Here is a 26,892-nt window from a genome sequence, read left to right on the forward strand (position 1 = left end):
GACGAAAGGACAAAAGGTCGAAAGGACAAAAGGTCGAAAGGACAAAAGGTTGAAAGGACAGAAGATCGAAAGGACAAAAGGTCGAAAGGACAAAAGGTCGAGAGGACAAAAAGTCGAGATGACAAAAGGTCTAGAGGACAAAAGGCTACACGTCCGCATTACAAGCGGATGGTCATGGGTTAGATTCCCAGCCCCCCCATCAACCTCTCGTCAATCGCCAGAAGTGCAGCAGCAGTACTGCGTAATGGGGAACGCGTCTGACCAACACAGCTACCTGACGGCGTCTGACAAACTGACCCTCTTTTCGGAGACATACCTCCAACGGACTCGATACATGACAAACGGAACAAAGCATCTACATGGACTCACGATATGGACGAACGAACGGACGATGATATGGACAATAGTTAATTTAAAAATAGATTATGTGTGGATTCTAAGCGACAAGAATACCACAGTAGATCTCGGCACAGTAGCGGTCGTTGAACACAGAGTGCCTACTAAATAAATGAAGGAATAAAAAAAAATATTTATTGTTGTTTCAAAAATGTTGATTTACCAATCAGAGTGCATTTTTTGGCGTAATAATTTGAATAAATTTGACAAAGCGTAATCAAAAGACAAAAGTGCTCGATTCCTACCTGAATTATAGCGAAGTTAGATGCATGTTTTAAAGTAAATTAGAAAGTTTGCCAGCAATGAATCACAGGTAAAATCGCCAGTAAATATGAAAACAAGCTTTTACATGAACATATTACCCGATTCGTTACAGAGCCATCCGAAGACTTTTCGAGAAACATTCCAAGTTCCGATCGCATGATGATTAATCTTCCAGCTTTGCTATCCCTGTCCCTTTGCTATTACCGCCTCGTTAGTAACGATGGTCTGAGGCAATTACATTGATTGAAATGTGTTACTATATCAATACTAATGGAAGAATAATTGGTAATGGTAAATCGAATGGTAATACCATTCAATGGTCGAATGGTAAATTGAATGGTTGGTGCAGGAATGATTTTTTGGCTACCCCACAGTTGCACTCACGACGGTGGCGGTGAGATTGACCGGAGAATATACTGAGCTCCATGTTTTTCAATTTTTACTTTCACTTTGACATATTTCAACCCATATTTCATTTTTTTTTTTCAACATATTTAATTTTTTTTTTTTGGTACCGATGAATGATTTTTTCTTTAAATAATGAAATTCAAAATATTGGACTCCACGAATTGTTCATTAGCACGTCTCTATAAGTATCTATGGGGTTCGTTCTGTGAGAGTTCATGAATGCCTATTAGTTCAAAAATGCCATGCAACGACGTATGACTACGTCTTTATTTTCGATATGAGTATTGGGGTACTTGGCAAAATTTGGAAAAATGAGACCGTCACAGAAATATGATAGGTTTTGGAGGCTAATAAGTCGATCATTTTTCTGCGGATTTTCATGATTTTGTCATCAATGATTGCAAATTTATCTAAGATTCAGAATCACCATTGATATCCAATAATTTTCTATAGTAAACTATTGATATGTGCTCTATTTCCAACCCTAATTTGTACCACAATCATTCAATTATCGCATGATTTCAATCCCCATTATTAGTATATTCCATTCATTTATGGCAAAGGTTGAATAATGAAATTGATTGATAGGGTAAATGGTAGACGAATGGTGTTTAACGCACTTGCAGAGCAAAATGGCCTAACACTGAAAATTTGGCATAAAATCAAGTAAATAATTAAATTGCTACTAGTCTGTTTGGCTGTCCCCTATAATTGTCCTTGTGTTATGTGTAACATATGTGACTGCGACTGCCCATGATTAGCTTTAAACGCCCATTCCCATTCAAAATTGAATATTTATGCACATCACTTTCTAAAATTGCCAGTAGGTGCCCGTTCTGTTGCCCATGAGTGCCCTTGAGTACCATTGAGTGCCCATATTAGATTATGATTATTAGTGTTTGTGAGTTTCCATTCCCATGAGTGCCTACTAATGTGTTCCATAAGAGACAAGAAAGCTGTATTGATTAGATTTTTATTCTAAACATCAGTGTTCTGAGATTTAATCATATCGTTAAGCTTGATATGCCACATGATGGTATATTCGCTTGTTTCCATAACTTCACCCTGAAATTTGTTTAAGTCGCAGCACTGCAGCACTTCCATTTGAATTGTACCTAAGACATGTCTAAAAAGTTGAATTGTTGAACGTAGTCTTCTATTTTTCCGGGCAGCTCTGCATAAAAACTCCACTATTAGTCATTCCACCCTATGTGACCAACTCTGAAATTCACCAATGGAGATCTTTCACCTTTGAAGTCCTTCTAAATTAATTAATAAAAAGCTAAATTAATTGAACCGAAAATGATAATTTTTGTATTCCAAAAATAGACAACAAAAATAACATATGAAAGGATAAATCTAGACCAACATTTGAAAAGAGCGTAACAGTCAAAATTTATTCCTTCTGATCCTTTGTCCACATATATAGCTATATATGCAGACGAAGAATCAGAAGGAATAAATTTTGGCTGTTACGCGCTTTTCAAATATTGGTCTAGAAATATACCTGTAAGATGATCAGGTTATTTTTGTTTTGTTTTCGAGAACTATTATCAGCTTTTTGACAATAAAAAAATTCCTGCATCGATATAACGTATCGAAAAAAAAATTCGAGTTGCCTTATATCGAGGTATGACTGTATTCGAATTTCGAAAGAAAAGCCTATAACTAAAAGAAGGAAAAATTCTACAATGAAATATTATCAGGTGAAACATAAATAAACATAAATGTGCAAAAGAATGGTTTAATAACACTCGACGCTTTGCCCAATTTTTTCGTCCTTCGACTTTTTGACCTTGGAGTTTTTGATCTTCGACTTTGTGACCTTCATTTTTTGTCGTACAACCGTAATTTTTATCCTATGTTTTTTTCGGCCTTTTGTCCGTCGACCTTTTTACTTTCGACCTTTTGTCCTTAAACCTTTTGACTCAGAATTTTTGTTTCGACCTTTTGTCCCTTCGACCTTTAGACCTTCTTACCTTTTGACCTTCGACCTTTTGACCTTCAACCTTTTGACATTCGATTTTTTGACCTTCGACCTTTTGACTCAAATTTTTCGTTTCGACCGTTTGTCCTTCGACCTTTACACTCAAATTTTTCGTTTCGATTTTTTGTCCCTTCGACCTTTTGACCCTTCGATCTTTTGACCATTCGATCTTTTGTCTTTTCGACCTTTTGTTTTTTCGACCTTTTGTCCTTCGACTTACGTAATCTCTCCTACAATTATCACACTTGTTTTTTATTTCCAAGTATTTTCACTTAAATATTTATTTGCATCACCGCTGACTTTTACAGAAATTGCCGTTGGCCAACATAAATGTCTCAGTTCACTGAAAATAAAACAAACCTCATCCGTGCCGTGGTGTGTGAAAAGCAACCAAAATCATATCATGAATGATATTTTCTTTGCGATTTATTTTTCATTTCCAATTCTAGTAATCATTACTACAACATGTATAATCCGCCGATAATCTTGTATTATCAGGTCAGTAAGCTTATATTAATCATAAATATGATTGTAAATGTAGCATCAGGTATCACCCAACAAACATTGGAGGTCGGTAAAGCGCTTATATAACAAAAAATCTTCTTCAGCTTATTCTACAGCTAAAAAACTAGCTTATTCAGGTAAAATTGTTTTTTTGGGGCAGGTATCGTATGGAATATATCACCGAAAAGACAATCTTCGATAGAGACACCGCCAATTAATCATACTGGCCACAGTCGTTATTGTTGGCTTACTATGAAATAACGTACCTTATTCATTCTTTGCGAATTTTGTTTCAACGCTTCAGCATCACAGAGTTGAAAACGATGAAAAAATCAGAAGAAAATCTTTAAAAAGTGGCAACATCATCGGTCCTGAACAGGCGAAATCAAACAATCCGAAAACATCCAAAACCGTAGCCTGGGGAGCGAGAGCGTCATCAACGAAAAAACAAAAGGCATACAGAAGCTTCCAGATTTTCGACGAGCAATGATTGGAAAAATCCAACCCAAGAAAAAAGCCCCAACGGCAAACAAGCCGACGCGAAAGTGAGCCGATTGTTTATCTCCGGATCAAGATTTTTGCAGCAGCTCCGGCGTGCTGCTGCTGCTGATTATATACCGGTGAACGACGATGTTTGTTTGCACTTTGCTTTCGATTCGTTTGCCTCGGCCAAATTTGTGGGCTGAAGGAAAATTTGTTTTGTGTTGCGCTGGGAAATTTCTGTACGCTTTCCCGATTCTTTCGCAAATTCCGGCGTGTGCCGTTATTTCGCCTGGTCTTGGGAGAGTGCTTTGATTTCTCCAGGCGTTGTTTGTTCAACGAAATATCCGAATGTTCCCTGTCTAAATAATTCGGTGCAGAAATCACCTGACGAACCAACGAGGGGAAGATTTGATTCCAAATTTAAAATCATGACCTATCTTCATCACATCGCACGACCTTGGTAGGTAGAATTTAATGGCAACAGGTAAGAGAAATAGAGAACGAAGGTTGTGTCACATACGTGGACGCATTTTTCTTAAAATAATCATCCCATAAACCTGCTCTCAATCGTTGAAGGGAAAAGAGCTGCCGCACGACCAACAGCTGTGCTGCAATTCATTCCACCGGTTTTATTTTTAGGTTGCAACCTTATGAAAAGCGTAGAAACGAATGGATGCCTTCAATTTTGTTGCACCTCATACTTTGCTCTTGTCAATAGAAATATCGTCTTCAAGTTTGAATACTTTAGTAACAGTTTGAAACAGATGCACTAAGCTTAGTTATCATTATTATCGTTCGTATTTTGGTTGGTTTTCTGAAGCATCGAAATCTCACAAAAACCTAAATAAACTTGATCTGTAGCTATGTCAACCAAATGAGCAAAAAATGCTTTACTTATGCCTAGCATAAAAATGGCAATTATTTAAATAAGAATAGACGTTTTCAGTTGTGTATACGACCAGTTAGTCATAACAAAATTTTATCACAATTATATCAATGGGTTAGGGACAAAAGGTCGAAAGACAAAAGGTCGAAAGGACAAAAGGTCGAAAGACAAAACGTCGAAAGACAAAAGGTCGAAGGGACAAATGGTCGAAAAGGACAAAAGGTCGAAAGGGACAAAAGGTCGAAAGGACAAAACGTCGAACGGGACAAAAGGTCGAAACGGACAGAACGTCGAACGGGACAAAAGGTCGAAAGAAACTATAGATCAATAAGATCAAAAGGTCGGAATGCACAAGGAACTGAAACGGAGAGAGTCAATCTAGCACCAGAGTTGCCATACACAGTGAACACAAACTGTGCTCTTTTATTTTTCACATTTTTTAACAAATAAATAAAATTCATTCAGTGAGTACAACTAATAGATGGATGTTGAGTTTTCTAAATGTCACTTCGATCTGTCATAAAAGTGCACGCCGCACATCAAATACACCGGCGTATATTACACGCCGATGTATTTTCAATGCGTGCGCCTGCATGGCGGCGGAGTGCACTATTTTGACAGATCGAAGCGACATTCAGAAAACCTAGATTTTCATCTATTATTTGCACTCATTGAATGAATTTCATTTAATTGCTAAACATAGTTTTTATGGCAACTATATAGGACAACTCTGTCTCGCGCAATACAAGTTTTATTCATTTCCTAAATCAACAATCTTTTTATCTCTAACAGAACCATCTAGATATTCATAATATTGTTTCATAGTAATTACTCCTTCTTTGAAAATTGCTCATTCTTCAACTTTGAATGATGTGATGAGCGTGTTATTTCAACTTGAAGTCAAATGCATTTCATAAATTCTTTCTTTAAATTCTTGTTATCAACTTGTACTTGATCGAATTTTGTCCCTTTCGACTTTTTGTCCTTTTCGACCTTTTGTCCTTTTCGACCTTTTGTCCTTTTCGACCTTTTGTGCCTTTCGACCTTTTGTCCTTTCGACCTTTTGTCCCTTTCGACATTTTGTCTTTTCGACCTTTTGTCCTTTCGACCTTTTGTCTTTTCGACCTTTTGTCTTTCGACCTTTTGTCCTTTCGGCCTTTTGTCTTTCGACCTTTTGTCATAGATTCTATATCAATATGTGTTACAAATAACAAAACTTGCAATAATTTTGTTATAAGTTCTCTGCCAAAGATGGAGGAAAGAAAGTTTCATGATCGTCATAACATGATTATAACAAAATGTGTTATGTTTATTTCTACCGAAAAAAAAAAATTGCCTACATTTTTGGTAGATAGGAATTGGAAAAAACGAAGGTACCACCTAAAGTATAACTCGAACCTACATTCTAAGTTGAGCCAGCTGGCCAAAGTTAATTGCCTACATTATGGATAATCAGAATCTTGTCAAGAACATAATTTGTTATAGTACAAGCTATTTTCCCTACTTTTCATGTAACACAACGAGTTATATTTTTGTTCAATAAATAACATATTTAGTAATGTTTTTGTTAAAACTAGAAGAGATTTTGTTACAATTTTTGTTATTTTAACTACTAATGGTACATGTTTTATAACAACCGCTGTTATGAAAAACTATTGTAACAGAATAACAAGGTCTGATATAAATCTGTTACTATCTACTGGTCGGGTATTGCTCGAGATACCAGCAATCCACGACCACTGTGTCACCTATTTTCACACATTCTCTAGCGGGGTGACAAGTTCAATAAACATTCCCCACATCCCGTTGCACTTCTTTCGACCACCTCACCTCAAACGAATTATCATTCCCCAGCATCGTCATCATCAACAGCCCTACCACCATCAACGGTGCCGCACTATCATCATCAATGATCATTGATCATCGATCATCTCAAGATCACACCGCATAGTCGTGATTTTTCGGCGTTGTGTGGGCTTGTTTACATCAACTAATGCACAGATCATCGCAACGCCACCGTGCTGGGAGAGTGGGATGAGCGTTGCAGCGCAATTTTTCCCTACGAATTTTCCGAGAGAATGAGGGCAGCAACATATACGTCCGGTAAAAAGGAGAATCGCCTAAAATAAATTAACATACTTTTCTGAGTTTTATCCAAAACCTAGGCCAACGCTAGGTAGTTTCACTTTTTTTTTAATTCCACAAAATTTCAGTAAACTTAGGGAACTGGAAGTTGGAACATGCTCGTTCCAAAGCTTTTAGTTCCACTAATTTATTGATACGAAATAAGTTGTATTCAAAAGATTTATTTTATATTTCAATGGAGCATACACATTTGTGCCAAGAATGCTCGGTGGTTTTGATTCATAATGTAGAAAAAATAAGCCGATGACGGTTGATGCAGAGGATCGCGCACGCAGACCCACTGATGGCTGATGGTTAGGATTTTTTTTTGCAGCCACGCTCCGTTTATCCGTGCTTCCATCCATCGGGCTGGGGAGGCAATTTTCATCGCTCCGGCCACACTCGTGGTACCCATCGTCGTCGTGTCGTGTGTCGAATTGTGTCAAGAGTTTTTCCTTTGCGTTAGGTCTGTTCTTTTTCTAGCTCTTCCCGTAGAGTAGCCCTGTCTGGTCGATTTTTGGAGTTTGATCGAAATTTTTCGCAGTGGGATTTGGTTTCCAATTATCGTGAGTGCCATTGTCTAGGATTACTCAAGACTCTTGTAGTGATTGTTTCGTTATCGGATGTATTGGTGTTTCGCAGTTTTTTCTTTGTTCTCGGCAAAATTTGTTGTGTTCAACTCTAGTGCAAAATTCCAATATTAATTGGGTGGTTCAGTGAAGTGTTTTGATCAAGTAAAAACTGTTTCTAGTTTAATATTTTGTAGACTACCAAAAAAAACCCGTGTATGAGCGTTCCTCTATCAGTCTCAGGTGAGTACTGGAGCAGCTGTTCCCACGCAGCAAAACTCCCACTATTCGCGTGCTGAAATCTCCCCCAAAATACCTGTCCAAATGAGTCGTTAAATATTCAACTGGTGTTCGCGGCTCGAATCTGTCTGAAGAACCGTCGCCAATAGTGTTCATCAACATCCTCATACATCCTCTCGGTGGGAGTATCGATTCGGTCCCGTGCTGTCGGGGTCAGACCGGTAAAACATTGCGCGAAACGCAAAGACACCTGCCATTTCGTGATGATAAATATTTTCTGGTGGAGAACTGCGCGTGGGTTTATGATTCGCTCTAAAAATAAGCCGCCTGGTGGGATGACGTCGACGTTTTGGATCGTGTCTGCTGTGTGTGCAATAGTGGGCCTGTGTGGTTCTATCTTGCAACCCGAGAGCAATTTATGGAGAGTGTGCCAACCAGAAAATTAGCCAGCCAGGGTGAAAACACACACAAGAGCCAAGGCAATCGTGTGGGTAACCCGCTTCAGAGTGAGCCATTTTCGCGGAACATCTAGCAATTAGTTCATGTTAGCTGGATGAGGAATGTATTCCGCAGAAGATTGCTCGAAAAATGGAATGGGGTCCAAGGAAATGGAATTAGTTGAGTTGGCTGCATTTTAGACAGCTTCGAAGTGTTTATGCATGGCGAAATTTCACGAACGTGAACTGAGATTTGGACGCTTGTCATTGGTATCTGAGAAGCTATTTGCATGATGTCAAAAATTATCATTCGATTAGCATCCAAGAAAGTACGATTTATTTTTAAACTATTTCTATGACGCTAAGCTTAATGTGATTTTTTTTATTTGATTCAGATGCAATCGTAATGAAAGAAATGCTTTGGCATAAAACTATAGCCAAAGAAAGCTGAGTAAATTTCAACAAATTTTATGATCAGATTAGGAACCGTCACCATCATCAATATTATTTGAACTGATTTCAATTTAAAACGACGCATTCGAGGTCGGAGTGGACTGTGAGGTTTGCAAAGGGTTTCTCTTGCATAATGAGCCTACGAGGAGAGCGCAATCCTGATACTGAATGTTTTCTCCTAATTTGAAGGGTTGAATCGTTGTTTTCAGTTATTGCAGTCCAAAAATAATATAAAACCAATTTTCAGTATTTTTGAACATCATATACAACGTTTCAACCCGTTTTGTTTCACAAAACATTAAACGGCACTGATATACAATAGTCTGCAGATAATATGATCAGTATGAATGGTTTCCGAGGTGTAAATTGATGGGATGAGATTTGAATTTGTCGTCGAATTCATATATCGTGGAATACAAACGAATTATTTTTGAAAATTTACCTTGCCCGGACTGGACTGTTACTGGTTCCAAAGCCTGACTGCGTATGTGTAAGGAAACATTAGATCGGATCTCCTTGCAAGTAGTTCCGAAGGTTGGTTGCAAAGACTTTCAAAGAAATTCAGCGATCATATCTTTCCAAAAGCATAAAGTCAAAAAGTCCACTTCGTCCCATCATCTGCAACATTCCACCCCGATTTCATTTCATTCCGTTCAGTCAGTTTCGTCGTGTTTATAATTTCGCTTACTATCATAGCCTCTATATCGGCAGTGATAGGATAAAACTAGCATAAAACTATGCAAGAAGCATCTTTGTGAGGCAGGAACTGATAGAGTTTTGAGTATACTGCTAGCCAATCTTGTTTCAATAATAACAACTTGAAGCTCAGGACGCGGCGTTGACAATACTAAAAGGAGCAATATTGTACACTTAATTAACGCAAAACAAAAATACAGAATGGTACCCATTCTCCTTTCTCCAGCGTCTACGAATGTGTGGATCGGGATAAGATTTGGTTCAATGAGGATCGTAATTCGACAACAAAAACGCGGAATTTGTGAGCCCTATAACATTGAAAATTACTTTGTCCAAACCTATCAGCTTCTGAACTATTTCCTTCTACTCCCTTATAAGCTATGACTCTTGTCAAATTATCTTGGGTGCCAATAAAAACAGGGATATGATTCCTAACTGGTCAAAGATACACATTAGATTGTGGAATAACTTCCCCTTCGAAGGTGCTCGATTTCCATCGAACAACTTTGGATCAGACCGTGTCCAGTAGAAATTGAAAGTGAAACAATCACTCTCCGTGTCCCTCCACATTCCCAAAACCTTTTCAGTTGCAATCTATGCAGCTATATTAAGGGACTTCTCTCGCAGGCTATCATCCAGAGCGTCTGATGTTGGAAGACCCAGTTTCCATTACCAAAACCACCTTGGGTTTGGATATATTTTATCGACTTTGTTACTTCTATAGTCTCAACTTCAGTTTCCGGATTGTAAGGTATTTTCTGGTTTTGTAATCACGTGTGGTTTGCAACTTAACTGAAGAAGTGTTATCTAGTGCTAAAAACGGAAGTGAACATTGAATGGCTGTCGGCAAAGCACTAAAAACATGTTGGTACAGTTGAGTTGTAGAAAATTTTTAATTTGAATTTATTATTCGAAGTTTTTGAAAAATGCATCTCCTGTAAAATTTACTCAATGTGACATGTACCACTTTCACTGGCCCCGCAAACCATCGCATGGGAAACTATACATGTATAGTATTTTTTTTGTTAGTTTTTGGGTTACTTTATTCGTTTACGAAACTGCCTTCAACTCCCCTTGGAACCTTTATTAGGATTGAAGGCAGCGTGTAAAATCGACTGTGCTCAGGGTTTGCAGAAATAGGTCTCAATAGATAACGAACAACGATAAAAGAGAGAGTCGAGTCAAGTACGAGACACTGAAGACGACCACACAGTTGTGGTCGAAATACGTATCTGCAAAGATAACGAAAATTAACTGGTGGAATTAAATGGGCAGTACTTAATTCGTCTTAGACGGTTGATAAAAGAGAGGCAAAAACTGTTCCGAATCATAACAACCCATGATAACAAATTTATCAAACTTGAATACAAGTGTGAAAAAACAGAATCGGATAGGCGGCCACCAGAGAAAAATGGTGATTCTTGCTTTGTTTTCGCTCCTTGCTAATATCTAGGCTAGTTTCAAATTTGTTGCAATATTTTCACCTCATCATACAAGGTACTGGAAAATCCAATGTAAATGTTAGTATGGCTTTGTAATAGTCGAAAGAGAAAGTAAACAAAGAGAGCCTCTCTTTTGGACTTACGACGTTTTCAAAAATCACGCGAGATTTCTACTTTGGCAATAGATCTTGCTCATGCTCAGGGATTGAATCCGATGTGCTTCAGTAAAGGTGTGGGCCAAAGTCCTCTATGTCTGTAGTAGTCGAAAAAATAACGTAAACATTGCCACCCACAGTGGGTGGGCTGAATGAAACGTCACGTCTGTTATAAAAATTGTACTGAGTATGCGTCACATTCGGCCACCTTCGGCCATCTTCGGCAACCCAGCTGAGAGTTTCTCTCTCAAAAGAGCAAATTTTCGTTAAACAAATACTACTTTGGGGCTTGGCCCACACCTGTAGTAAAGCACATTGGATTGAATCCTAAAGAGAAAGAACAAGTCTCTCACTTATCATCTCTGTATACATATACGATATGCAGCAAACCGCGAGAGACCTTTTTCGCAAGCTGTCATGATAGAAAACTGATTCGGAAAGCTATACCCCATGATAAATTTCTTTTGAAAAGCTCCAAATGCGGGGAGCACTGGCTCTGATGACGCATTTCAACTTGTTTTACACAGCTGTGAAGAAATCAACACGAAAGGAGCGAAAACAAAGCGAGAATCACTATTTTTCTGTGGGGGCTGCCTATCCGATTCTGGTTTTTCGCATTTGTATACAAGTTTAATAAATTTGTTTTCATGGCTTGTTATGATTCGGAACAGTTTTTGCCTCTCTTTTATCATTGTTCGTTATCTATTGAGAGCCATTTCTGCAAACCCTGCTCATGTTTTTTGGACAATGCATTACAGTTGCAATAAAGGAGTCCATTGTCGTATTCCAGCCGAAAACGGCTGAATGGAATCCGCCGTTGAAGAGCGGTGCGACTGTTCGTTTTAAAATTTGACAACAAACTGACGGTGCAATCTTCGTCGTTGCTACTCAACCCGATGGCGCTACCAACACCATCTCACACTGCGCAATCATGCACTAAATCATGCACAGATTTTTTCACGATAGAGATCAGTATTAGTGCATATGCAACATTGAGAGTTCAAATCAAGCCTAATGTAAATTGGGGCACGCGAAATATGTGATTTCACGATTAGTATATTTGATTGCTTATGTTTAATGTACTATCCGCAATAGCAGAATCAATTCATAGTCTAGAATCACATAAACAAACTAAAATCATTATCCGCTTACACTGAATACTACAATAGTTGAACAATAGTTGAAAACCTAAATAAAAACCCAGATTAATCCTCCTGTAAAATATGTGCGGTCGAAAATAGATAAATCTGCGTCCGTTCTATGAAAATCGGGTTATTGCAAGCAAAAATATGCTAATATGAATTTTGACCAATTGTTTTCTTTTCCAATATTTTTATTTTTATTTTAACCAGTCATATTTTTTAAGCATATATTTGGAGGTTTGTTAAATTGCAGTTTTGACTACACAAAGGAAAAATAGGAAATCTCTTTCCCGTCGTTCGGTAAATGAAAATAACACAACTGGAAATTTCAGTATATACTTCCCAAATTTCGTCCCTTTATTTGGTTCACGATTGGATCAAACAACACAAAATTTTAGTTGAATTTGGTCTTGCATACCTTTCATTCCAGCCGTTGTTATCAAACACAGGGAAAGAAAACAACATACCTAACGATGCGGAGGAAGCCAACGTTAGGTTTAAGGAGTTGAACTCAAATTTGGGTTTTATGAACCAATTAGAATTTTCCTAAGACTATACAATGTTATGGAAATACTAATATCATCTTCCAATCTTAGACGTACGTGTTCATTTTATCATAAGAGGTAAAAGTATAGATTGGATAGTTCCGTTAGGATATGGCAGGCATGAAGAATGTTGAAGCTTGAGTCATTTAATATTGGGACGCAAAAAAAAATCGCAGCCATATTATGGAAATAAAAAGGTTAGGTACTGGCAATGAAGGTTATTTATTGATCTTAGAAGTAAAAATAGCGAAAAAATTATTCCGATCTCGTTTTTATAAAATCTTGAACTTTTCTTCGAACAACACTCATCATATTTTGGAAACTCTGTTGGATTACCTGAGCGGCCATTTTGTTCCATCATTTCTTCATCTCTGTCGCACACTTAGTCACCTTTCCACTCTTCTTCAATTTCTGCTTGACAATTGCACGGAAGAATGCCCTTTTTTAGACACTTCTGCTTGTATAGTTGGGAATTCATAGTCTTGTTTGTCACGAAAACCTGGGATTTTTGTCCGCAGCAGCAAAAACCTTGCCAGAGCATTAGTTTTCCTGGCGAATTTAGCGGCTAAAACTTGCTCAGGACATCACCTCGTCTAATAGCTTTATAAAACTTTTATTCAGGAAGCTGCCAAAAATACAATTTCAACGATTTTGCGATTTACCTTACCTTACATGACGTCGTATTTCCGAAGCCGGTGTCCAAAATTAGCTTCCGATTCGCAGCTTCCATTGCGTATAACTTCCCTCAAACAAAATGAATCGCGACAAATTTTCCAGTACTTAAAGAGGAGACATTTCACACTGGCACTGCTGTCAAAACATTCCAGCTCTGACCACTAGCAGCGCTACAGTAAAATAAACAGTGCGTCCCAATATTAATTGACTCAAGCTTTATATTGAAGTGAATTTGAAAGCGAGGGGAAGGCAATAGTTAAGAAGGTATAAATATCACGACCTTCCTTCTGTCAAACTCCCATATGAAAAGGGAGGATATTGTATCAGGGAGGAAGGTACAACTTTGCTGTACGAGAAAGGTAGAAAAGTATTTTAGCCATAATTTCTTAGCATAGAGTCCTATCTGGCCAATTTTTAAAAGGAAACAATCAGAATGGATTCCGCGTCGAATGCAATTTGTTGCGAATAAAACGGTTGAGGGTATGTGCAAGAAAGGTGAGCTAGACTTTTATACGCGCTTTTTTATAACAAAAAGTATTTTAGCCATAATCTCTCAGCCTATAGTCCGATCTGTCAAATTTTCAATAGGAAACGATGGACAGGATTCTGCGTCGAGTGCAACTTGTTGTGAAGAAATCGGGTGAGGATAAGTGCCTGAAAAGTGAGCTAAACTTTTATACATGATTTCTCTGAAAAAAGGGTATCTGGCCAATTGTCAATAGGAAACAATGGGACAGGATTCTGCGTTGAGGGCGACTTTTTGCAAGCAAATAGGTTGAGCATAAGTGCACGAAAAAAAAGTGACAGACGCACACCCACACAGGCAGGGCAGTAGGGACTTTGTCCAAGGGCTTGACGACCCCTCCCCATTGCCACTGCGAGTTAGGGGGCCTGTCTAGAATGTGGTGGGGTTTGACAGTGGGCTCTGTTGATCCTCTATAAAAAGCTGCATGCGTCTACAAGCAGGCCCTATCAAAGCGACCGTGCGTCGCTCAAAGCACACAAGCCCAACAGGAGTGCCAACCGGCACATCAGGATTCACACCAGTAAGAAGCTGATTATGGTATACTGGTCACGGCAAACGACATTGGACGATTCTCGGTTTTTGGATAGGATTAGGCGTATATGGGCTGACAGTCGAGCTATTCTGTTTCCTCAGTAAAAAAGAGCGACATCTTTTTGAAATGGCAAGCAGGCTAATGGTTCGTCTGCCTCCGTCCCGGTAAACAACCTGGCAGGCTTCCGGTAACGCTCAACACTTGTCACCTATACCGGTGGGTAGTAGGTTCAGATACACAATTCCTGTTTACGCCGATCCGGTTCTGAACACGGTGTTATAAGGCACCGGAGTCAACCCTTACATGGACCTCACTGTTTACAAAGGCGAGGCGACTATCTACAACAGGTAGAGATAACGGCCCAGAGGGGGACCCTTTTAACATGGAAACAAATTCTACAAGCAACGAAGGAGCAGGCGGGGCGAATGTTTTCCAGCGTGCTGAAGGAACGCGTCAAGGATGGTGACCGGCAGACCGTGGTAAGCCAGCGGGAGAAGAGGAGGAAGCAGAAGGAGAATGTGGAAAGAGGAAGGAACAGAAGAAAAAAGAAAAAGTACGACTCTCTTCCGTGAAGTTGAAGGTGATGCCCTGATCGTAGAAGCGAGCGATAAAACGTGGTACGCAGTGATCCTGAAGAAGATGAGAGAGGACCCGGAGCTAAAAGACTTGGGTGAGAAAGTGGTGAGAACTAGGCGTACCGAGAAGGAGGAGTTGCTGTTCGAGCTGAAGAAGGATCCCACGTTCAAGAGCTCGGCCTTCTGGGAGCTGATTGCCAAGAGCTCTAACGCAGGAAGCAGTGGTCGAAATTAGAGACCTGGACGAGATCACGATGGAAGACGAACTGAGGGATGCACTAGCCTCACAATGCAAGCTGGGAGAAGTGCAAATGACGATTCGACTGAGGAGAGAGTACGGTGGTACACAAGTAGCAGCGATATGACTACCAGCAGAGGCTGCCAACAAAATAGTGAAAGCGGGCAAGGTGAAAGTAGGAAGGTCGGTGTGCCCGTTGAGATTCGCCCCACGAGTCACCAAACAGATGGAGCGATACTTTAAATGCGCAAAGGCCCGGACAGATCCGGTCTATGTATGAAATGTGGTGAAGAAGGACACGTTGTTAGGGACTGCACGAAGCAAGAAGCAAGCAAGCCTGCTCTGCAAACCGGAAGACGGAAACGACCATACGACGGGTGGCTTCCAATGCCCTGCATACAAGAAGGCGATGGCGGGCCGGGATTAATGGAGATCATCCAATTAAATCTCAATCATTGCGACACCGCACAGCAATTGTTGTGGCTGTCGACAACAGAAGCAATGTGTGACGTGGCAATTATTGCTGAGCCGTATCGGATTCCTTCTGACAACGGCAACTGGGTGGTGGATTCATCGGGGATTGCGGCTATCCAAGTGATGGGAAAATTCCCTATTCAAGAAGTGGTAGACAGCTGAAGCGAAGGTTTCGTTATCTCCAAAATCAACGGGATCTTCTTGTGTAGCTGCTACGCACCCCCAAGATGGACTTTGAAGCAGTTTAACCGGATGCTGGACTCACTCACGGGGAAGCTGATCGGACAAAAACCGGTAATCATCGGAGGCGACTTCAACGCTTGGGCAGTGGAGTAGGGAAGCAGACTGGAATCGTTGGAAAAGCTGGACGTCAAACTGTGCAACGAAGGTACCGTTAGTACATTTCGCAGGGATGGCAGAGAGTCCATCATCGATGCAACGTTCTGCAGTCCGTCGCTGGTGAGGAACATCAACTGGAGAGTTAGTGAGAACTATACACAAAGTGATCACCAGGCGATCCGGTAGAGTGTTGGAACACGAACGCCAACGGTACGGCGTGAGATGAGGAATAGCGGGCGAAAATGGAAGACGAAAGACTTCGACAAGGATCTTTTTATCGAAGCACTTCGAGCAGACAGCGGCGCTGCAAATCTCGATGCAGATGAGCTGACAGAAACTCTTGTGAGAGCATGCGATGCGACGATGCCAAGGAGACTGGAGCCAAGGAAAAGCCGGCGGCTAAACTACTGGTGGAACGAAACTCTTGCTAGTCTTCGTGCTGAGTGTCTCAGAGCCAGAAGACGCTTTCAGAGAGCAAGGTCAGAGAGAAGCGTAAGATAATCTTCCGTGAAGCTAGATCGGCCTTCAAACGGGAGATTAAAGTCAGCCAATACAACTGCTTCAAGGTGTTGTGCCGGGAAGCTGACGCTGATCCTTGGGGCAACGCTTATCGGGTCGTAACAGCGAGGATCAGGGGTCCAGCGACGTCAGCGGAAATGTGTTCGGACATTCTGAAGATCATCGTTGACGGTCTCTTCCCGCAGCATGATTCTACGATGTGGCCGCCTACACGGTACGCAGATGAAGACGGAGTAGCCATTGCAGGTATGCAGGTCCCCAACGACGAGCTGTCATCAGTGGCGAAAGGTCTGAAGATGAAGAAAGCCTCTTGTCCGGATGGAATCCAGATTTGTTCAGGATGGTGCTGGAGAAATGCCTAGTAGATGGTTACTTTCCGGATAGGTGGAAGATCCAGAAACTAGTGCTGCTGACGAAACCAGGAATACCGCCGAGTAATACAGCATCGGATAGGCCCATATGCCTGCTGGATACACTGGGGAAGCTTCTGGTAAGGATTATCCTTAATCGGCTGACGCAATTCACGGAGGGCGAGACCGGCCTATCGGAAAAGCAGTTCGGATTCCGAAAAGGCAGATCGACAGTGGATGCAATCAGGACGGTCATCGAAGTTTCAGAGAGAGCAGCCAAGAAGAAGAGGCGCGGCAATCGATTCTGCGCTGTAGTACCGATTGACGTCAAAAACGCTTTTAACAGTGCCGGCTGGGAGGCCATCGCCGCAGCGCTGCACGGTATGCGGGTTCCTGACTACTTGTGTAGAATCCTTGAAAGTTACTTCCAGAACCGGATCCTGGTTTACGAAACGAATTCGGGGCAGAAGTCGATGAGGGTTACGGCGGGTGTTCCGCAAGGCTCCATACTAGGCCCAACGTTGTGGAACATTATGTACAACGGAGTCCTTAAACTGAAGTTGTCCAAAGGCGTCAAGATCTTCGGATTCGCGGACGATGTCATCCTTACTATAACCGGAGAGTCGTTAGAAGAAGTAGAAATGCTGGTGGCGGAAACTACCGACGCAGTTGAAAACTGGACGAATGGAGTCAAGCTACAGCTTGCTCACCACAAAACAGAAGTGATGCTGGTTAGCAACTGCCGAGAGATCCAGCGGATCTAGATTACCGTAGGAGGGCACAACATACCGTCCGTGCGGGTTTTGATGATGATTTGATGATCGACGACCGGTTGAATTTCAACACAATAATTGGAGTTGTCATTTTAGGACAGAATACATGGAGTGCATGCGACGGAAGCATTTTTCCATTAAAATAGATGGGGAAACCGTCGAATATATATCCAAAGTAAGCGAAATGAGATTTTGAATAATTCCTGGAAAATGAATAGTGTTGGAACGTGCTTAGTTTCTCCACTATTGGATCATTTACCCTAGTCATGAAGCTATTTGGTTAATAAGAAACCCGATAACATGTTCTTAGTTTGCCAAACTTGACTTGGTTTATATCGCAAGCAGAGCGTTAATGAATATAGCTTCCAATGAATGATTAAATTTGTTATGATTGAATCATTCAACTCTATGATTAAAGATTATGAATAATGATTTCTACGTTTTAACAATGATTGAAGATTATGATTAACGATTAAATTGACTTTTGACAATGATTAACGATTATGACTAACGAAAAAAACGGTTGGAGTATTATTAACGATTACCGATCGTGATTGAATGTTGTGTGTATGATTAATGGTTAACGATCGATATGATTAATGATTATGAATAATCGAATTGAATAATTTCATAGTGATCAATAATCAAGTAACCTTTCTACCAAATTGGGTTATTAAAAGGTATACAAATTATATGATTATGGTTAAAGATTAATGAATAAGAGCGATGTATGCAATGACTAAAACTGATGATTAATTAGTATACTCAAATCAATTATTAATATGATTAGTGATTAATGATTAAATGTAAAATTCTAGGATTAACGATTAGTGATTAATGATTAAATCATATTTTTTGTATGATTATGATTAATGAATAATGATTAATTAACCCATTATTCATTAATCATGATTAAATCTATGATTAATCACTAATGCTTTGATCACAAGACCACTCCATAGCTCTTATGATGTAAAGTAAAACTTCAACTTTTCACAAAATAAAAACCTATCTGGCTTAAATTGTCCACCCCTAAGGGCCTCTATCACTCATCTACCAATGTGTCTATGGACCGCATCCCCCCATTCTTGCAAATATTCATATACGGCCGTCGGACACATCACAACATTGTTCAGCCAGGCGTCATACATCAGGCAAAATATTGACCGTAATAAATTTTAATAATTAATTAGCTCGATACACGGCACTCACACTCCGGGATCGGTAACATAAAAGTGTCATACCACGAGTCAGCATGCCGGACAGGTGAAACCAAAGCGGGTCAAAGCACGGAGGGGCAGAATCCGTCCCTTTTCAGTTCCCTTCCCCCTCCGGATGCTTAACCCTCTCTTATCCCGACAATTACCATTCGTGTTCTCTTCTCCGCCCTCGCAGACACGTGTGTGTTCTACTTATGGGGTGGTGTCATGCTGAATTAAGTTGAGTCCAGCAAGTACGACGGTTTATAATAATAATAATGTGCGTGCGGTTTTTCTGTGCTTCCTACCGGCGGCGACAGGATGGCCGTCCCATCCGGCTCTGGGAGTTGGGCACTGAGGGTCTGAAGAAGTCAGTCGGTAAATTGCCTCATGTGGCCACCCGATGGAGAGATTTGGTTATTCCGAAGGGATTCATACCCGATCAGGAAGCCGCAAGATATCTCGATTTTTATTATTTGAAATATTTCATACGTTTGTTATGACCAATTTCGATATATTTTAATTAGAATATTTGCATCGAATCGTCACAAGCTTTGCTACATTTTATGATAATAATTGTTTCATGTAAATAAAAAAATATAAAATAAAATAAGTCTATCAATAATCATTAAAAGTTCTCAGAAATAATAGCAACTCAAGCCAAAAATATACAAAATACATATCACGTTGTATTACTAGGCTCAAGAGTTTATCTAAATTTGGCAATTATAAACTTAATAATAAAAAATAAATTTTCAAACAAAACAAATAAGTACAGCTAATGTTGTCAGAATTTTGGGCTTATTTGTTTCACAGATGTATCGGGCTATGTACTTTGTGAGAAATGTATGTGGCTTTAGAAACAATTTAATAAAAAATGGCTTCGAAGTTCATACTATGAAGACATCAAGATGGGAGAGTGAAACTAGGGCCAACGCTATCCTGCAATATCATTTTCCAAGCTCTGCAACCAATAATCTACTGCGGACACTTTTAGTGTAAAGAACGCAATAGAAACGTACGAATCATAAAACATTTTCCGCGTTTGAGCCTCGCCACTTCCTGGCAAAGTCATCAGCCCAGATTCATCAACATAATCAAGTTTCTATCATTATAAAACCGAGAATTTCTTATTTACGTGATCAATCTGTGGGAGGCTCCTCTTCTTATGCAGAACCGCAGAGCTCTGCACTTTCTTCAAGGATAGATCCTGCCCGTTCGCACACAAGGAACATGCATATTTCGTGCACGAACTCACGATTTTCCAATTTTATCTTTCTTACGCCTCGTGCTTCACCGGGAGCATGCCGTGCCCGAGGTGGAAACTTTCTTTCACGTGTGGATTTCATCGGAGCCCTCCTAACCGAGGTGTCTTCCTAGTTTTCGACGAACATGCAACGGCGCACTGCTCTTGCCTGGTTACCAAATTGAATTTAAAATCTACTTTGTCAGCGCATAAATTTTGAAATTGAACTTTCCTCGTCGCCCACCGCCAGTTGCTGAACCATCAACTTTCCGCGCCAATTGAGAAATTTTTGTTACTCTTGCAGTCTACGCCCGTCACCTTGTCAGTTTGTGTCTATTCGTGTGCTCAAACAAACATTACCCCTTGACGTTCACGCCCGACGTCATCATCGTCGTTGGCACCTTCAGACTGAGATAATGGAGGAAAGAATTTATGTTGTTTTCCCATTGATCTCGATTCAAATGTCCTACGGCTGCATTTTTATTAATATTGACTTTTTTTATCCAGCTCTCTACGTGGGTGCTCAGAATGAACAGCGATGGATAGCCAATTTCTTATTTGTTCTTTACACTCATGCGATCAACTTTTTAGTTCGAAATTCTGGTGATTTTTTCTTTCCGCGTCAAAAACCAAGAAACTTTTTCCCTACTTTGTAATGCACTTATGATGTAATAAAGAGTGTTTTGAGATGACGTTTGCTGACTAACTCTTAATTCTTGATGTTTGACAGATTTACCATGTTTGTCTTTCGTTCTTTTCGCAGTAGGTATACGTAAAGGTTGTAGGAACACTCCAAAGCCGAATTGTTTATAAAAAGCTTGGAGATCCATAGTGTTATATTCCAATCGCCTCAGCTCGACGAATTGAGTTGATGTCTGTATGTGTGTGTATGTGCACAAAAGGTGAGACACACTTTTGCTTTTTCGCATTATGCAATCGGCGCAGAATTCAGTCTAGTTGTTTTGCCATTGTAAAAAAATCAAAATCGAAAAAAAAAAAACAGAAACAGGTGCAAATTATCAAATGATCGCAATTAGATAAAAATTTATTTATAAGAAAATTATTTTGAGCTGGAATGTGGAGTGGAATGCCTTCACTTGTCATAAGACGAGTTTATACAATCCCATTGAATTCCACCACTTAATTGTATCTTGACAGATACGTATTTCGACCTCAACAGTAAGGCCGTTTTCAGTGTCTTGTACTTGTACAGTCGAGTCAAGTACAAGACACTGAAGACGGCCTTACTGTTGAGGTCGAAATACGTATCTGTCAAGATACAATTAAGTGGTGGAATTCAATGTGATTATAAATTTATGAAAATTGTAGAATCTATCCCACTAAAGTGCTATTTACACCTCTTTTGTGTGTTTTTTTTTTCATTTTTATATTGCGCGAGAAAGACACCACCAACGATAGTTGGATTAATCTCGGTTTTTTAATTTTCTTAGCGATTTGATTTTGAAATATTTGCTAAATAATTTATTTAATAATTAAAGCTCAGTACATAAAATTGTAATCTTCGTGCAGTCAAAACTTCAAGATTTCATTTTAATTTTTTTCAAACGAATTAAAACAAGCAGAATACTATTACCGAAATCTAATTTAAATCACCTAAACTTTCCGTTCATACTATCGAGCATGTTTGTACCCAGTTTTTCATGCATGTCTGGATTGATTTTATTCGGGACCTAGAGCGAAGCTACGGAGTCATAAACGGAAGAGCAACGAGTCAACCGCATTGGCCCCGCCTTCGTCAGGGATATAAATCGAGTGTAGAGATTTGAAATTAAATTTAGAAAATTAATTAAATTCATTTATGGATCAAAGCTTGTTCCGAGGTAGACACATACCCCGCTTTCAGGTCGGTGAGCTGGTTTCTCAATGAGTTCAAGTTTTAGGGCACTGAGAAGGTTGCATATGCGGGTAGGTAACCGTGCGGAATGAAATTTCGATTCGTTCCATTTATTCCATGTTTTGAACCGGTACGTGAGGTGTTTCTGGGTCGGTGGAAATGCGGATTATGATGAAGCACAATCCCGCAACATCGGAACAAAACGATGAACGATGTCTTGTTCGGTTTTCCTAGAACCCCTTCTTGCTACTGACTATACCAAACAATCTCACCCAGGAGACCAAGTGCGCCGAAAGCAATTCCCGTCGATTTTCTAATTAAAACTTATTTCATTAGATGACGGCGCTGTTTACTTTTCATTAGAATGCATCAACTTATTAGCTTTCGTGGCAGCGAGCTGAGGTGTTCTGTTTTTGGAGTGTTGTTCTCTTAGCTTTTCGGCGTCGGGAAAATTGGTTTCGAAGTTTTGCATTCTGCTGTGGGAATGGTGTTGAATTGTTTTCTCTCGAGAATATCTATTCGACAAGAAGAATGCTTCCCATCATCGTTCCCATCATTACCCGATTTCGATTGCCATTTAATTACGAGAAATCATGATATGATCTCCATTAATGATACTGTCTATGTATAAGCTTGACACATTTCATCCGAGAATCTGTGTCGGGTCTGGTCCCGACCAACATTGCCAATCAGTTCTAATCGAGGAAATTTCGCTCACTCTGCTAAAAGATAGAAAGGATACCAGAAGGCAGACACTAATTGACATATTTCCCCCGACGTAATCGTTGATAATAAGTTTCCAGAGTTCCTTGCGTGTGCAACTGGAAACATCGACGGCAGCAGAATCTGACGGCAGTGGCATATTGTCGGTATTGAATATTCTTATTCATATATTACAACCTTCCCTCGACTGTCCAACGAGCACTGGATAGATGATACCGCATCATAGTATCGCTGCTGGTATCGTCCGTTTTCGTCCTGTTCGCTGTTTGACTTGGTCGACACTGTCGGAAGATCCTTGCCTTGGGCGGCGCCTCGTGTCCGTGGGGGGAGGGATGAAAATAATGGCAGAAGGAAATGATAGATCGTGGAGATAACCGAAGCTTTGCTTTGAAACGCTCGGTTCAGTGTGCTTTCTGCTGCGCCAGGAGGTAAAATCGTGCTCCACATCATTACACGGACTTGCTTCTCAAGACGATACCCAGCTATTTATTGAACACGAAAATCCTTCTCCGTTTGCTTGTCTGCTTGCTTGGCTCCGTTGCTTCTTCCACCGACGAGCGTCGAGCGGGCGATGGTTGGGGCGAAAAATGAAGATTAGTCAATTTCATGCTTCTTTCTTTACACAAGCGTCAACGTTGCACAGCTCTTAATCTAAACGACAAAAACGGTGAAGGTGGATAGCATCAGAGCTGCCGTATTTGTTTAGATATACAGACGAAGAGACAATCGACCTACGAGGTGAATTGAAAAATGAGTCAAGGGGAAAATCAATTTTATGCTATGGAAATTTTACAACCAGTACTGTGTGGTGAGGATGGTGAAGATGTGAAGCGGCAGTGGGAAAGTTCTAACACGTTCACTTACCTACGGCGAACAAATTGATGTTTCCCTCAGATAAATTTTGTGAAAGGATGGGTTGATGGGAATGGCTAATCAGGACCCGGGAAATTTGAAATTTTTCAATTGTTGTCTCAAGTTAATTCAAAAGGAGATGAAATACCATGTCCTCAATAACTTGGCTGATCAAGATAATTATACATCAATATCTCCCTGACAAATAATAAACTAATTATCAAATTGTTCGTTGAGTTTATTTTTATGGCATAATTCGCTTAGGCAGTAAAATAAAATTTCCATGAAGAATTAGAAAATTTCCATGAAAAATTAGGAAATTTCCAATAAAGAAATCAGGGTATGATCAAAAAATAAATATAAAATTTCCACAAATAATGCAAAAATTTAAAAAAAATTAAAGAAAATTCACAAAATAATTAATAAAATTTTGCTTTCTGGAAGCATTGAAACGTGTAGTGACGTTTATTGAAACCAGCGAGTTAAACCTAGATATACTACGCACTTACCGAAAAGAGTTGATGACTGATGCAAACTGACGGAATATTGAGAAGCTTAAAATGTTTAACGGTGAAAATACAAAAGCAGCCGAAAAACGAACCCACCGCAGGAAGAAAAAAGAGTACGAAGAACAAGTTATTAGTGAGGCGCAGGAAAAAATGGAGTAGAACGATATGCGGAGGTTTTATGAGTCTGTCAATGGCGTGCGGAGAAAGACAGCGCCATCTCCCTTCATGTGCAACGACCAACAAGGGAATTTGCTGACAGATAAAACTGAAGTGGCTGCCAGGTGGAAGCAACACTTCGAGACTTTGTTGAATGGAGGAAGTGACGGTGCATCGGTGAACAGAATAAATATTAGCGACGATGAACAAGCTGTGGAGTCACCTACACTAGATGAGGTTAAAAAAGCTGTTAAAGAGCTGAAAAACAATAAGGCTGCGGGGAAGGACTAGCTCCCGGCCAAACTTCTCAAACATGGCAGTGAGCAGCTTTATGAAGTTCTGCACCATATTATGTCGAAAATATGGGAAGACGAGGAAATGCCTGCTAGCTGGCTGGACGGCCACATTTGTCCTCTCCTTAATAAAGGGCACAGACTGGAGTGCGCCAATTACCTAGGAATAACCCTCCTTAATTCGGCGTACAAAATTATGTCCCGTATTCTGTTCAACAGATTGAGACCGCTTGAAGAGTCCTTCGTCGGCGAATACCAAGAAGGTTTTCGTGAGGGCCGATCAACGACGGATCAAATGTTTACCCTGGGACAAATCCTTGATAAATTCCGGGACTACAACTTGCAGACACATCATCTGTTTATTGATTTCAAGGCGGCGTACGATTCAGTGAAACGGAATGAATTATGGCAAATTATGCAATGACGGATCGAAATCAAGTGTAAGGGTTGCGGATGAAATATCGACGTCATTTGTTACCTTAGATGGATTAAAGCAGGGTGATGCACTCTCGAATCTACTGTTCAATATAGCGCTCGAGCGAGCGATTAGGAGAGCTGGTGTGCAAAGGAGCGGTACCATTATCACAAAATCGCATATGCTCCTGGGATTTGCGGACGATATCGATATTATCGGAATTAATCGCCGTGCCGCGGAAGAGGCTTTTGTGCGTTTTGAGAGGGAGACAGCGAGGATTGGACTCACGATAAATACCAGCAAAACGAAGTACATGGTCGCTGGCAATCAACGTGGGTCATTAGTGGTGGTGGTAGCGAAATGGTGCTGGATGGTGAAAAATTTGAAGTGGTAGAAGAATTTGTGTATCTTGGAACATTAGTGACGTGCGATAATGATGTTACCCGCGAGGTGAAAAGGCGTATTGCAGCTGTAAATAGGGCTTATTACGGACTTCGTAACCAGCTTAAGTCCCGTAATCTGCAAACGAAAACAAAACTCGCGCTGTATACTACTCTGATCCTTCCGGTGGCTTTATACGGCCATGAGACATGGACGTTAAAGGAGGCTGATCGGAGAGCTCTCGGAGTTTTTGAGCGTAAGGTGCTGCGGACAATACTCGGCGGTTAACAGGAGAACGGTATCTGGCGGCGTCGCATGAATCAAGAATTGTACCAGGTGTATAAAGGGCTGGGTATTATTAAGCTTATACAACACGGCGGACTACGGTGGGCTGATCACGTTGTTCGTATGCCGGAAGAACGTCAAGCGGAGATAATATTTAGTAGAGAACCCGGAAGAGGCTGCAGGCTTCGTGGAAGGCCGCGTACACGATGGCTTTTTGCAGTTGAAGAGGATCTGAGGGCGCTCAATGTTCAGGGCGACTGGAAGCGATTGGCCCAGGATCGAGTCCAGTGGAGAAGGATACACCATTCGGCGTAGGTTCATCGAAGGGGCTTTCGGGGCTTTTCAAACCGCGTGTTTTGCTATAATAACATCGTCTGTATCTTCTTCCGTTGTCGAGTTATCTATATAATAAAAATGAAATGGTCTGTGTTCGTATCCGCATAACTCGATAACGGCTGGACGGATTTTCTTCATTCCTTCAGCAGATTTGCTCGTTATCATTTCCGACGGGTTTATATGATATTTTCAAATGCGAAAATCACGAGAAAGGTTGGGCAAATCGTGAAAAACAAAAATTATGATTCGTATGGAAATTTCGCATGGGCAGTTCACAACACAAATTTTCGCCTACTATGCAGGACAACGGACAACCAGATCAATCACCTAGCGTTGGTGGTGCCTTTCTCGTGCATTAAAAAAATAAAAAAAACACATAAGAGAGGTCAAAATAGCACTTTAGGTAGATAGATTTTACTTCTTCGATCAATTCATATTCATTTGCGGTTATTTGAATGCATTGCTGCAATTTTGGAAAAAAAAATTTTTTTCGTTTTTTGAAAAAAAAATCCAAAAATGGCAAAAAAACAATGCTTTTTTAATAACTTTGGAACGCAATGACCGATCGGGCCAATTTTAGACCGCAATCCGCGTCGATTGCAACTTGTTGCGAGCAAATCGGATAATGCTAAGTACCAAAAAGTGTGTCTAACATTTTTGCACACACACGCACACACACACACACACACACACACACACACACACACACACACACACACACACACACACACACACACATACGACACGAACTCGGCGCAGAAGTCGATCAGGGTTACGGCGGGCGTTCCACAAGGGTCCATACTAGGCCCGACGTTATGGAATGTGATGTACAACGGGGTGCTGATGCTGAAGTTGCCCAAAGGTGTAAAGATTTACGGATTCGCGGATGATGTCGTCCTAACGATAACCG

General features: G+C 40.4%; 1 protein-coding gene across 5 annotated transcripts in view; it reads left to right on the top strand.

Annotated features, from left to right (window-relative positions):
- Positions 1–7,368: 7,368 nt before the first annotated feature.
- LOC134217767 (uncharacterized) overlaps positions 7,369–26,892 on the top strand; it is a 566,229-nt gene continuing 546,705 nt past the window's right edge. For 3 of the 5 annotated variants that reach the window (XR_009981158.1, XM_062696572.1, XM_062696576.1), the window contains exon 1: positions 7,460–7,618. The gene's annotated coding sequence lies outside the window, so the exon portion shown is untranslated. The other 2 variants (XM_062696573.1, XM_062696574.1) reach the window with 2 other exon arrangements.

This window comes from Armigeres subalbatus, chromosome 2 (genome assembly GCF_024139115.2).
Source record: "Armigeres subalbatus isolate Guangzhou_Male chromosome 2, GZ_Asu_2, whole genome shotgun sequence".
NCBI lineage: Eukaryota > Metazoa > Arthropoda > Insecta > Diptera > Culicidae > Armigeres > Armigeres subalbatus.